The sequence below is a fragment of the Siniperca chuatsi genome, linkage group LG10, assembly GCF_020085105.1.
Source record: "Siniperca chuatsi isolate FFG_IHB_CAS linkage group LG10, ASM2008510v1, whole genome shotgun sequence".
Classification (NCBI taxonomy): domain Eukaryota; kingdom Metazoa; phylum Chordata; class Actinopteri; order Centrarchiformes; family Sinipercidae; genus Siniperca; species Siniperca chuatsi.
In genome coordinates, this window is record NC_058051.1 from 7,234,375 (window position 1) to 7,246,723 (window position 12,349).

Sequence of the window (12,349 nt, forward strand, 5' to 3'; positions counted from 1 at the left end):
TTCCAGTTTTTGGCGTCCCTGTTTGGGTTCTGGAAATGATTACCGTGCCAGACAGACCAATCAGATAAGGCTGCTACAGCGGCTGCCGAGGGCCATGGGTAGGGGTGAGAGGTCGCATTCCATTCTCTCTGATTAGATCCACTCTTCACACTGTTACACTGTAAACTGTCACAGCTGTGTGAGTGCACATTACCAAAATCAAGGCTTCAACATGTTGCATTGTAATAATTGTTTCAAGCAGATGCTTGGGTGATGTCATAATGAGTCATTGTCAGTCTTATGCATAATGTACATTATCCGTATTGTACAAGAAACAATTGCATAAAAGAATTGAAGATTTTGTCTGTCATTATGAAGGGGACCCACCAGAAACTAGAGCTGTCGCCCATACTGGGTCCTCAAATAGATTAAGATACAGACAATAGGGCCTTTATTACAAATCAGATCTGGTTTAATCAGTGATGTCACCCTCATACATCTACATATCTGTCTTTGTTGAAGACTGAAGAGTGGATTTGGAATTTGTTTTATGTGCAGCTGTTGTTCTGAAATCCATTTCCTAATGCCAAAGTGAACTAAACCGAGCCATGCCAGGCTAAGCTTGAACATGGCTAATGGAGCCATGGATTTTTATGTGTTTGTCCTGGTTCAGTGTTTCTGGCACTTTGCTTCACGCTTGGAGTCACAACGCATTTTTTCCACATTTTGCAGGCTGGAAAAAGAGGCTACAAGGCTAGAACAAGGACTTTATACCCCTACACACACAAACACACATGCAAAGACACACGTTTCCATTCAAGCATGTGCCCTAGGTTGACCTCTTCACATGGACATTTGCACACGTGCACATTCTATATTAATTCAGGGCGGCCTTGTGTTTTTCCATACACAAAATGAGTTTTAGTCACATTTCAGTCTGCACTGCAATCAGAAATCAACACTATTGCTTTTGAGCAGCCGAATGGTTGACATTTGTGTGTTGATTATGTCTTTACATTTATGGCTGCTGATGTCTTGTTTATGTGAAATATGTCCCTGCTGGCAAAAGACTATGTCAGCTACAATGACACAGCGAAGGGGATTACTGTTCAAATGCAACGAGTATATCAACTCTATCCAAACATCTGGTTCTTTCTGTGAGTGTGAGTGAGTCGTAGAGTTGAGTGTTACCCCACTCCAGAGGTCCTTTAGGGAAATGAATGGGGCTGATATACTGAGAGGGGCCATCACAGCCAGATTAACAGATTTTATCACTGTAAATGGAACTTGTTTTCACAATCTTTAGAGCTTTCCTTCTCTTTTCACACACAAAAACACACAGTCACGCAGACGTAATTAGTATGCATCACATGAACAGTGCTTGTGTTTCTCTCTTTTCACATTCTCTCACTGTTTAAGTAGATGTTGTTGGTTTTGGTGTTTTTTTTAGTTAAAAAAGGTCACAGATCTCTTGTCTTACTAACCAGTAGTCTTTTATTTCTTTTGCCTATGTTGTAGATCTGAAATTCTGCTTCCTGCTGTGCCCGCATATTGGGTCATTCTGTGTTGAATCAGATAGAGGTTTTTGTTTACATTTTACATTTTTGTTCAAACCGTATGTATGTAGACCAAAAAATAAGTTCTGTAAAATATTTTTGCTGAATTCTAAAAAATTGCATAGTTTTTTGCCACTATTGTCATTTTGATGACAGTCAGTCTGTTGTCTGAGGCGGAAAGCTATTTTTAGGGTTCATTATCGTCAGACATAACTCTTAGAGCCACAAATTTTGAATGCTGCTCATTATATAGTTCTTAACCTGTATGCTCATGCTGCAGTCATGAAGAGTCTTTCTATAAAAATTATAATTCCGATAGTTGGATTAAATTATTTCTTTTGTTTGGTGAAAATCACCTTCTTTCAAGAATGTTTTTTTAATCATTTTTGATGATTCACTTCTTGATTCAACCTTGGTTCAAGTTGTTGATACTTTTCCCAAATAAATCACTCACAGGAATGAAAAAGCAGTCAAAGAGTTTCTTACCTCCAAATTGACAAAATATAAGATACTAAGACCAAATGACTCGTGCAGATTCACAGGTCAAAAAGGTTTTTTTTTTGACATGTGACATATGTGTATGTATTAAATTCAATTAAATTGAAAAGTAGTTTAGCAGAAATAAAGGAAGCTGTGATACCAGCAGTCACTGAGGCTACTTAAAGGTCAGTGGCTACACATTTTCACTCAAAGGTATCCCATGGGATAGAATCATTGCTCCGTTAATGTGATGTATTTCCTGTTCAAACAGTATGACGGGGTGTGAATTCAGACAGTGAACGGATTAATCTGCAGTTTTGGAAAGAAAATCAGTTCGATAAGTCAGCCAGAAAGGCATGACTGTCGAAATTTATATTATTGTTTCAGACATTTTATGCCTTTATTAGATAATGCCAGTAGAGAGATGACAGGAAACGAGGGAGAGAGTCGGCGTCTTAACCCCTTAGCCTCAGGGGCGTCGCGTGACTGTTGAATTTGTGATGACTTCGTTGGTTGGACTAGTGCAGCATGAGTCACCACTGAAGACGCACCATTTTCCAGGAAGTAGCAGTGTTTCAGGACTTTTAAGTGAGTAAGGGGATCTGTAACAACTTCAGAAAAGTCAGATTTTATGACCAAGTATGAGACTAAACGACTTGTCAAGATGGACTCTGCTGTTAATAACCTTGTGAACTCCTGAAAATCTTCTCTCAGCATCCTCTGGGGGTCATGACTCGAAGGTTAAGGATAGACTGCATGTTTACAGTATTGGATTGCTGCCTTGGAGCACATCCACAGAGACATGATCCCTTCAGTCTCAATTTTGTCTCTGTCCTCTCTCTCTCTCTCCCAGCCAGGCCTGTCTGTACTCTCACGCCCTCTTGAACCCCAGGCCCAGGGGTGTCCCCTCCACATGCCTGAAGGAAAAACTGTTTAACAGCAGTATCAAGAGAACTCTAGCTGTAACGTAGTCTGACTGAATATTTATTCAGCAGCAGCAGGTCTCCGGCTGTGGATGGATGATATGAGCGACACTGATATTTTACCGTGGAACAGTATTTTCATTTTCCAGTGTGCTCTTGGTATGAGCTGCACCAACAGGTCAACATTAGTAGAGTCTAGAGTGTGTGTTTTTCCCCATTGACCCTCTTTATCAATACTTTCAAACAGCTTGAATTAGGCCTACTTTTGAAAACAATGAAAAACAACACAAAGCAATGATGGTCCTCATTCTGTTTTCATTTTAAGCCTTAGAATATTTAACTTTATTTTACTGTCAGTATTTATTGTGTTTTCTCATTTATTTAAGTGAAATATGTTATGTTATGTTTATGCTGTATATATTATGCTCATTTTTATTCTTTTATTTATTCTCCAATGTTAATTTTACTGCTCAGTTTTTTATTTGTCTTTCTCTTCTTCCTAATGAAACTGTGTTGATACTGTAACTGCTTTATGGAGAAAGGTTATTAGTATCATTGTTAAAGAGGGCACGCAACAATAACAACAACCAAAACCCTATAATTTGGCTTACTTTTTTTGTTTCCACTTGAATTACGATTTCCACACTGAAAGAAAAGCAAAACAACGGCAAATTCCAATACAGTACATCACCACTCTCAACCAGGACAGCTAGCATATGCAGCTGATTATTTATGAACCCCCATAGGCGTATGCCTGCCAAAATCTACACCACAGTGCTGCACCCAGCTGAAATATTGCTTTAAGGTTAACAAGAGCAAATCATGAATATCTATAGCTGTGTTATAGAAATATAACAAGTTGTGGGCCGACCTTCAAGTCCTCATGCCTGAGATAAACACATACATTCAGAGAGTGTGGCTGGAGGTTTTGGGTTAAGATGTTATGTTAAGAAGAGCAACATCAGCTGTGACGCCGCTGAGCAGATTGTGTTCAGCAATAAAATGCGTGTTAGTGGAATTTGGTGATTTGCACAAGGCTCTGTAAAAAGTCCATATGCTGCCATATAGTAAAGTTACTTAAGTGTGTGTGTGTTTGTGAGAGTGACCGAGATGAAGAAACAAGGATTTCCTTAAGGTATGAATGTGTGTATACATAGTGTGTGTGTGTGTGGTTGTAGCAGTAAGAGAGTGTATGAATTTCTGTGTTTGTATACCATTATGTGTTTATTACTGTGGACCAAAGGTGAACTCTGGTTTGTCCCCAGTAGTTTCATGGCCTGGTTGTGTCAGGTTCATTTTCTACCTGTCCCTGTTATCTTCTTGAATTCTAACCCAAGTTAATTTAAAAATGTGTTGTTATTCACACCCACTAATGTCCTTCTTATGAAGACATTTAGTATATCAAATATAATTTTTCTTCAATAGGGTAAGGTAATTCCAGCTATTTCTTTGGCATTTTTTATCTTGAAATACTTAAAATATGCTTCAAGAAATTCAGTCTAGATCCAGTTGTTTAGTTTGCACCAGAGTTTAGTTGACAGCTTTCAGACCGGCCCAAACGAACCGCACTACATGGGGAACGCACCATATTTCATTTTAACTGACCCAACAGGTTAGGTGTGAAAGAAACTTTACAGGAATATATTCTTCACTTTGTTTCAAAAAGTACAACTTTGAGATGACTTCAGATGATCAGTTCTTACAGTGGTATTTGTGGAGATGGGGAGGATAGATTATCAATTTGAACTGTACATACTTCCACTTACAGATCTTGAACTGCTCATGAACCAAATCTCAATGTCTGTCATTTGTTTGGCTGTCGTACATGTCATTAGACTGCAATAACACCATTGTGATATTTTATTATTCCTTGTAGGGAAATTATCTTTTCACTTGCCCACATGGAGGTCAAAAGTCAGGTTCAGCTGCAGAATAGCAGCTGGTAGGGATTCAGCTCCGCACTCAGAGACACTTCAGAAGAGCTGATGGTTGCCAGCATCGGGGTCTTTATGTTGGATCATCTAGTTGAAGGATTGACAATCATCTACACACCACCATCATTTCCTCTTTAGTTCCGTCAAATAAAGTACTATAGGATGAGAGGAACAACAATGGTTAATCCTTCCCCCTGTGAGGCCGTGGCCCTGCAGCAGTGCTGGAATGTCAGTTCTTAGACGTGTTAATCAGAACCAGACTCAGCAACCCAGGATCCTGTCCAATCGCAATCAGGCCAATGCAACGCCTCAAGATTTCACCCTCTTCCTCTTTGATTGAAACCTCATGTCAAAAATGTAGATCCAGATTTGATTAGCAATGGAATTAGAGCAGAGTTTCTTCAATGTTTTTATATCATGGCCCCCTGAGTAAAGACAAATTATGCTCCAGACCCCCATTTGGGAAGATTTCATCCCAGGGATCTCATAAGGAAAATAGGTCTGTTGTTGATTTAGTGTCAAATGGGACTGAAGTGAATAGTTTCTGTCTAAAATGTAAATGGGAAGATGGTGGTGCTGAGAGTGACGCATGAAAAGAAAAAACATCATACATTTTCTAACAGGAAACATTTCAAGAAAATGAAATTATAGTTTAATCTAGGTTTTCTCCATTCTGATGCAGAGCCCCTGGATCCCCCCTGAGGGACACCATAGGGCTTATAGGGACCACTTTGACAACCACTGCATTAGAATATATTACGACAGGAAGCAAGGGTAGGTTAGAAATGTTCTCTGTTGACAATGATCATACAAGAGCAGAGAAGTATATCTTTTAACATTCATTCAAGAGAGGCAAAGGGATTTTTTTGGTTATAGCCACTCAATGAGCTGTGCTGGGAGGGTGGAAAAGTTGGAACATGTAATTCTAAGTGCAACCTGCAAGCACCTCAACTCCAATCAGCCATTCAATTTTAGTAAGGTTTCATATGACATTCTACCAAATCAGTCAACATAGAAGAACTTGCAAACATACATCTAACACCGTCTACTACTCATTTGTGCTATAAAAGCAATATCCATGACTGTTGATTTATATTCAGAATACACTAGAATAAACTGTTTTAATGTGTCATTTCTGTGGCTTTCATACTTTGCCTCCCACAAATCCTCTCCATGCAAAAAAAAACCTGGCAACCAACCTGTGAAGAGTTTTCCTCTTATATTACTGTGGAAAAGCCCTCTTGAGAGCATTTTGTAAATATTAGTGCTACTACTAATGAAACAAATGTATTCATACTGCTGTAAAATCTAATCAAAATGTCACACTGGGATCATTTCAGGTTAAGAGCTTCTCTGTCTCATTGAGAAAACCAGGTAGATTTGCATCATCACTATTGTGAACTAAGTGCTGTAAATGTTATTCAGATGTTGTAGAGTTGATATGTAGGGTTTTACTGATATAAAAACTACAGCTGATATTCAGTATCTTTATATGACTTTATAACACTCAACTGAGAAGCAGGATAATAATTAGTGCTTTAGTGGATTAATTGATTACAGAACAATTTTGATAATCAAAATAATTATTAATAATTATCATTTATAAAGTAAAAATGTCTAACATTTACTAGTTCAATTTCCTCAAATGTGAGGATTTGCTGCTTTTCTCTGTTTTATGTGTTTGCAAATTTGAGTTTTGGACTGTTTTTGGACAAAACAAGCAATGTGAAGACATCACCTTGGGTTCAATTTTAACAGAAGCACCATATGAGCAAGCTGATTAACTAGTCTGACCCTTGTGGACAGATGGAAGAAAAGAAAAGAAAGATGGATTTCATAGAAGAGAGGAGGAGTGTGAGGGGTTAAACACTCCGGATTTAGACGAGCTCTTCATCCATCTGATCTGAACTGCTGTGTGCACTTTAATAAGCATTTTCATTTATATTAAAGATGCAAATGTAGCCTTTACAGGGAGATTGATATGCATGGAGGAAACCTGTGTGTGTGTGTGTGTGTGTGTGTGTGTGTGTGTGTGTGTGTGTGTGTGTGTGTGTGTGTGTGTGTGTGTGTGTGTGTGTGTGTGTAGCACTTTATCAGGGTCCTCTGTTCATTAGCCCAGTGTAATTGTGTTAGCAGTGTCGCTGGCAGGGTGGGAAGAAAATATCTGTGTGTAAAGGTCACATCAGAGGAGAGATACGGACATAAGGATAGATGACACACACATACACACAGCATTTGCAGACATCCCAGCATCCACACACACATCTAACATCTACAGCAACACGTACACACAAACTGCCTCACTTTCAGATGTACATGAAGACAGCTTTGGCTGTGTTTGCAAGTGTGTGTTTGGATGCCTCCTCTTGCCCTAAGGTATGCGTATGTCTATGTGTGCATGTGTGTGTGTGTAGGTGTAGGTCTGTAGGTGTGTGAGTGTCAGATTCAAGTGGCAGTGTTTAATCAAGTGTGATATTCCTCCTCTGTAAACTTGGCACCTGCAATGTAGGCAACAGAAAGAGCAGTTACACTATCTCCTGTGTAGTATGTGTGTGTTGTGCTCATAGGTTTCTTTATATGTGTTTGGGTGCCATTTTGTTAGTATCTTTTAGAAATATACAGCATTTGATCATATTATCAGATGAAAAACAAAATGCAGTCAAAGTAGGATGTGCCAAAGAAATCCAGCAGTTAACATATAAGTGCTTTAAAGAGAGGATTAGAAGCATAAATAGCAACATAACTGACAGTGAGAGTACATAAATACATAAACCTACCCGCTAATAACCTCACTGTGTTTTCCAGATTGTGGGTGTGAGAGCACTCTTACATGATCAAGAGGTGCTGCTTGTGGTTCTCCATTTAAATTAAATAAAATAACATTCTGAAATATCAGCAAGTAATTGACACATTGTACCAGTTATGATCATACTTTTTCCTCCTACCTATGTGCACGTCTGTTCTGTATTAATATAGGGTCCTCTTGACAATAGCTCTTATAAATATGATAATGATGATGAATGGGGGGGGGAAGACATGAGGCAAAGATACAGTACTGCATGAGGTGAAAGGGACAGGTGCATGCTGCTGTTCTAAAAACAATGGGAAGTTGGTTATTGTAGTTCGGCTCGCTAATTTGGCCTGCTCACCAATAGGATATTTCCACAGTATGAAAACTTGCTCTTCAGTCTGCAAGAAACAAGCAGTAGGTACATCTCCAAAATCTGCCTACCGTTTTTACAATTTTACCAAGCAGCTTGATTTTTAGAACCATTAAGGACCTTCAAATGGTGGTTGTGACTTGTCAGAGTGGCTGATGGAGTAGGCAATTACCAAAATTTACCAGCATTTGGCTCATGGCTGCCTTTAATTTTTCACTCGTGTCGTTATACTTAACAGCCAAAAGGCTTTCATCGTGATTATCTGGGGCAGGAGTTATTTTAACCTCTTATTACCTCTTTAAATGATGGAAACATGCTGACTGTGTTCAGAGCAGCATTGACAGCAGAGTAGACCTGCTTGTTCAATTGACCATTTCATTATGACTGCACCCATGGGTAAGTTCAAAGTGTTTGCTTAGGAGTTCTTAATGTTCAAACGTGGAAGTCAGAGTCATCCTAATTTACCAATATAGATAGTGTAGTCTGTTGTAGAAATTGAGTTAAATTTTACTATTTGCTAAAAGTGTAGGCCATCATTTGATTCATTTAAAAAGATTATCTTTTTATGTGCATTGCTCTCCATACATGGTGATACCTAGACTGCATGTACAGTGCAAACTAGCAGCGATGGAATGAGTACTAGAATATTTTACTTGTGTAAAAATGTACTTACAGTAGATAAAAGTAAAAGGTAGGCTAGTTAAAATTTACTCTGCATGTTACTGCATTAAATTTTCAATTTCAAAAAGGAAGGGGGGATTAAAGAAAACTTGTTGGGGCCAAGTACAATAACTTTAGTTTTGTCTGAGTTTAACATTAGAAAATTGCAGGTCATCCAGGTCTTTATGTCCTTAAGACATGCTTGAAGTTCAGCTAACTGGTTAGTTTCATCTGGCTTGATCGATAAATATAATTGGGTATCATCCGCATAACAATAAAAGTTTATGGAGTGTTTCCTAATAATATTGCCTAGAGGAAGCATATATAAGGTGAATAGAATCGGTCCAAGCACAGAACCTTGTGGAACTCTGTGACTAACTTGGGCGTGCACGGAGGACTCACCGTTAACATGTACAAACTGAGATCAATCTGATAAATAGGATTTAAACCAGTTTAGTGCGGCTCCTTTAATGCCAATTACATGTTCCAGTCTCTGTAATAGGATGCTCCACCTCGACTTGTCGAAAAGTCGAGGCGGAGCATCCTATTACATTACTGCTGTTGCTGCAGCTGCACTTGTTGCCATCTGTTTTTGTTCTTCCATGCCTCTCTTTATACATTCATTTTCCGTGCTGGTAGGCGTTCTTCATTTGGCATTTAGTGGCAGACTACAACATTTGTAGTTGTATATCAATGGTGTCGAACGCAGCACTAAGATCTAACAAGACAAGTACAGAGACAAGTCCATTGTCTGATGCAATTAAAAGGTGATTTGTAATTTTCACCAGTGCTGTCTCTGTGCTATGATTGCTCCTCAAATAAACTATTGTTATTTAGAAAGTCACACAACTGATTGGCGACTGTTTTCTCAAGGATCTTAGAGAGAAAGGGAAGGTTAGATATAGGTCTGTATAGGTCAATTGCCAGATGGATGGTTTGTATCCCTGGGTTTTCCATATCAAAATGGTATTTACCAAAACACCAGGAAAATGTAAAGCAAAGAGATTAAACTGAATAGCTGTGATCAGAAAGCCTATACTGTAAATGATAAAATCGCAGCAGCTAAAAATATAACAGCATGCACACACAGCTAACAGAGGCAGGTACATCAGTAGGTTTAACTCTTAAGCAGAGGGATTTTGGTTTTGGCTGTTGGGAAAGAGTAAAATCTGTGTGGATCTGACTAAGCACAGTGACTGTCAATTTGAAACCAAAAAGCTAAAAGTTGACTTAATCGTGTTTCCATAGAGCATGATAATCCATAACAATAAACATGAAGGCATAATTTGGTTTAAACTCTGTGTTGTATTTTTCTATCTGTGCTGCATCATGTTTACTTCCATTCAATCACCCGACACCCTTGAAGCAATTTCTTAAAAACATGTCGCCCCACAGCCTTTTCTTTTCCTTCTGAAAAGTGTACCCTAGTGATGTCATCAGGGGTTATCTGGGTTTTGACTTGGAGACTTCACATTTTCAACAGAAAGCTTACAAACTGGGGTGTTTGAACAACTTGGGCATTTTCTGGGCTGAGATGATTCAGTGTTTTTGGAGCGGATTGTATTATAGTACATTTACAAGTACTCAGTACTCAGTGTGCAGTAAAATGTTACATTTACTGCTATAGATGTTTAAGGTTGTGCTAATTTTAACTACTTTATATACTGTTGGGTAGTTGAATCTACAGCAATGCATCATATTCTACAAATATGGTTACACTATTTGAGAATTTACGGTATGTTATTCTAGAGAAAATGTGTATATCGAGATATGTATCGTATATTGCAGCATATTAGCCAAAAAATATCGAGATAGTATTTATAAGCCATATCGCTCAGCCCTAACTGACCGATCATGCTTAGTGTCGTGCTTAGCCCCGCCCCCCAAAGGCCCATTCTGAGCCAGGAAAAACCCTGGTGTGTATTGGTTCATCATCTATTTTAACATTTTAATTTCTTTATTGAGATTTTCATTTTTCATGTATATTTAAAACGTCTTGTCTCCATTCAACTTTACTAGTTCAATAGATTCTAATGAAAACTTGATCATTAATACAGCTTCACTCAGTCTCATGCAGAACAGGCATTGCCAAATTAATGTGTTTATGTCCCCGCCCTCCTAATGGCGACTAACAGCCAGAGTTTATAGCCAGTGTTACAGCACTGCTGTGACAATAAAACAGGTTTCTATTGCAGCTTGAGTATAAAGTCTCTCAACCAAGATAGACTGTGATATTCCTTTCGCCCCCAGATATGAAACTACAGTATGCACTTAGTTTCCCATCTGTCTCCACACAGACCTATCAGCAACAGTAGGGAATTCTCTCTCCCCTCTTTTGTCCTTGTGTCAGTGTTTCTGCACTGTGTCCTTTTTTCTTTATGCATGTACTAACAAACACACTTATTGCAATGCAGTGATTTTTCTCTTTCAGACCTAGAATGAATGGGCTGTGCAGTTTCTTTTTTTGTTTTCTCTTTCTCTCCATCTCTCCATCCTTCATTGCTCTCTCCCTCTCATTTTCTTAAACTGCAAAATTGCTGTTCTGCGGTTGGGAGCCAGCTTCGATTATCTACGCCAAATTCCCTGATAAAGAACTGTGTTTCTAGGCCTATTCAAGCACTTAAAGCCCCTCTAAATGGCTTTAGCTGCAGGGTCCCCTCTTTGGAGACTACACACACACACACACACACACACTCCATTGCAGTGAGTTCAACACCCATCATGGGAATGATCCAACTGCAGAGTAATTTCTCTTTTTCTAAGGTTTGTCAGCACATACAAATCTCTCTCTCTCTCTCTCTCTCTCTCTCTCTCTCTCTCTCTCTCTCTCTCGCTCTCTCGCTCTCTGCCAGAGACGAGCTACACCTGGAGAGTGTAATGTGCAAATTAGAGATGTCATGATACCAGAAATTTAGTAGTCGATACCAGAACCAGTGAAATTCCACTATTCTCGATACCCAATTCGATACCACAGTAAAACACAAAACCAAAACAATAAATACCATGTACTTCAACATACATTCCTTTATTAAAAACATTTGAACATAGGGCAGTATTCTACTACTACGAGCTATGGCCACTGCAAACATCGTATGGAACATAGTTGGCTACACAGCAATGCCAGCTGTCTCAAACAAAAAGAATGGTAATGTATATTTCAGGATAAGTAGAACACTTTGGATACATTATTAATGTTAGGTTAACATGACTCACCTTGAATTCTTTGAATAAATCTGGATAAGTTGGTGGTGTTTTCTCCTTTCGTCTGAAAAGATCGATGGCACTGTTTGCATACTGTTGTTTGGGAATTTATTATTAATCCCTGATGATCTGCCTCGAATGCAAGGTACTTCCATACACGACTCTTACTGTGTTTCTTTTCGACAAGTCGAGGCGGAGCTGTTGCTGCAGCTGCACTTGTTGCCATCTGTTTTTGTTCTTCCATGCCTCTCTTTATACATTCATTTTCCGTGCTGGTAGGCGTTCTTCATTTGGCATTTAGTGGCAGACTACAACATTTGTAGTTGTATATACTGCCACCGTCAGGTCTAGAAGAATTGCATCCCCGGTACCTATCGTACTGTTGAAAAATAGTTACTGTCACTTTTTCAGAATTCTAGCATCGACTTGGTACCGAAGCATCAGTTATTGTGACA

At 38.8% G+C, this 12,349-nt stretch overlaps 1 protein-coding gene across 12 annotated transcripts in view; it reads left to right on the forward strand.

Moving 5' to 3' along the window:
- LOC122882838 (plexin-A1-like) overlaps window positions 1–12,349 on the forward strand; it is a 325,344-nt gene that overhangs the window by 18,395 nt on the left and 294,600 nt on the right. The window contains exon 2 of one of the 12 annotated variants that reach the window (XM_044210653.1): window positions 7–104. The exons of the other annotated variants lie outside the window; for them this stretch is intronic. The gene's annotated coding sequence lies outside the window, so the exon portion shown is untranslated. The remainder of the gene's footprint in view (window positions 1–6; window positions 105–12,349) is intronic. 12 annotated transcript variants of the gene reach the window in all.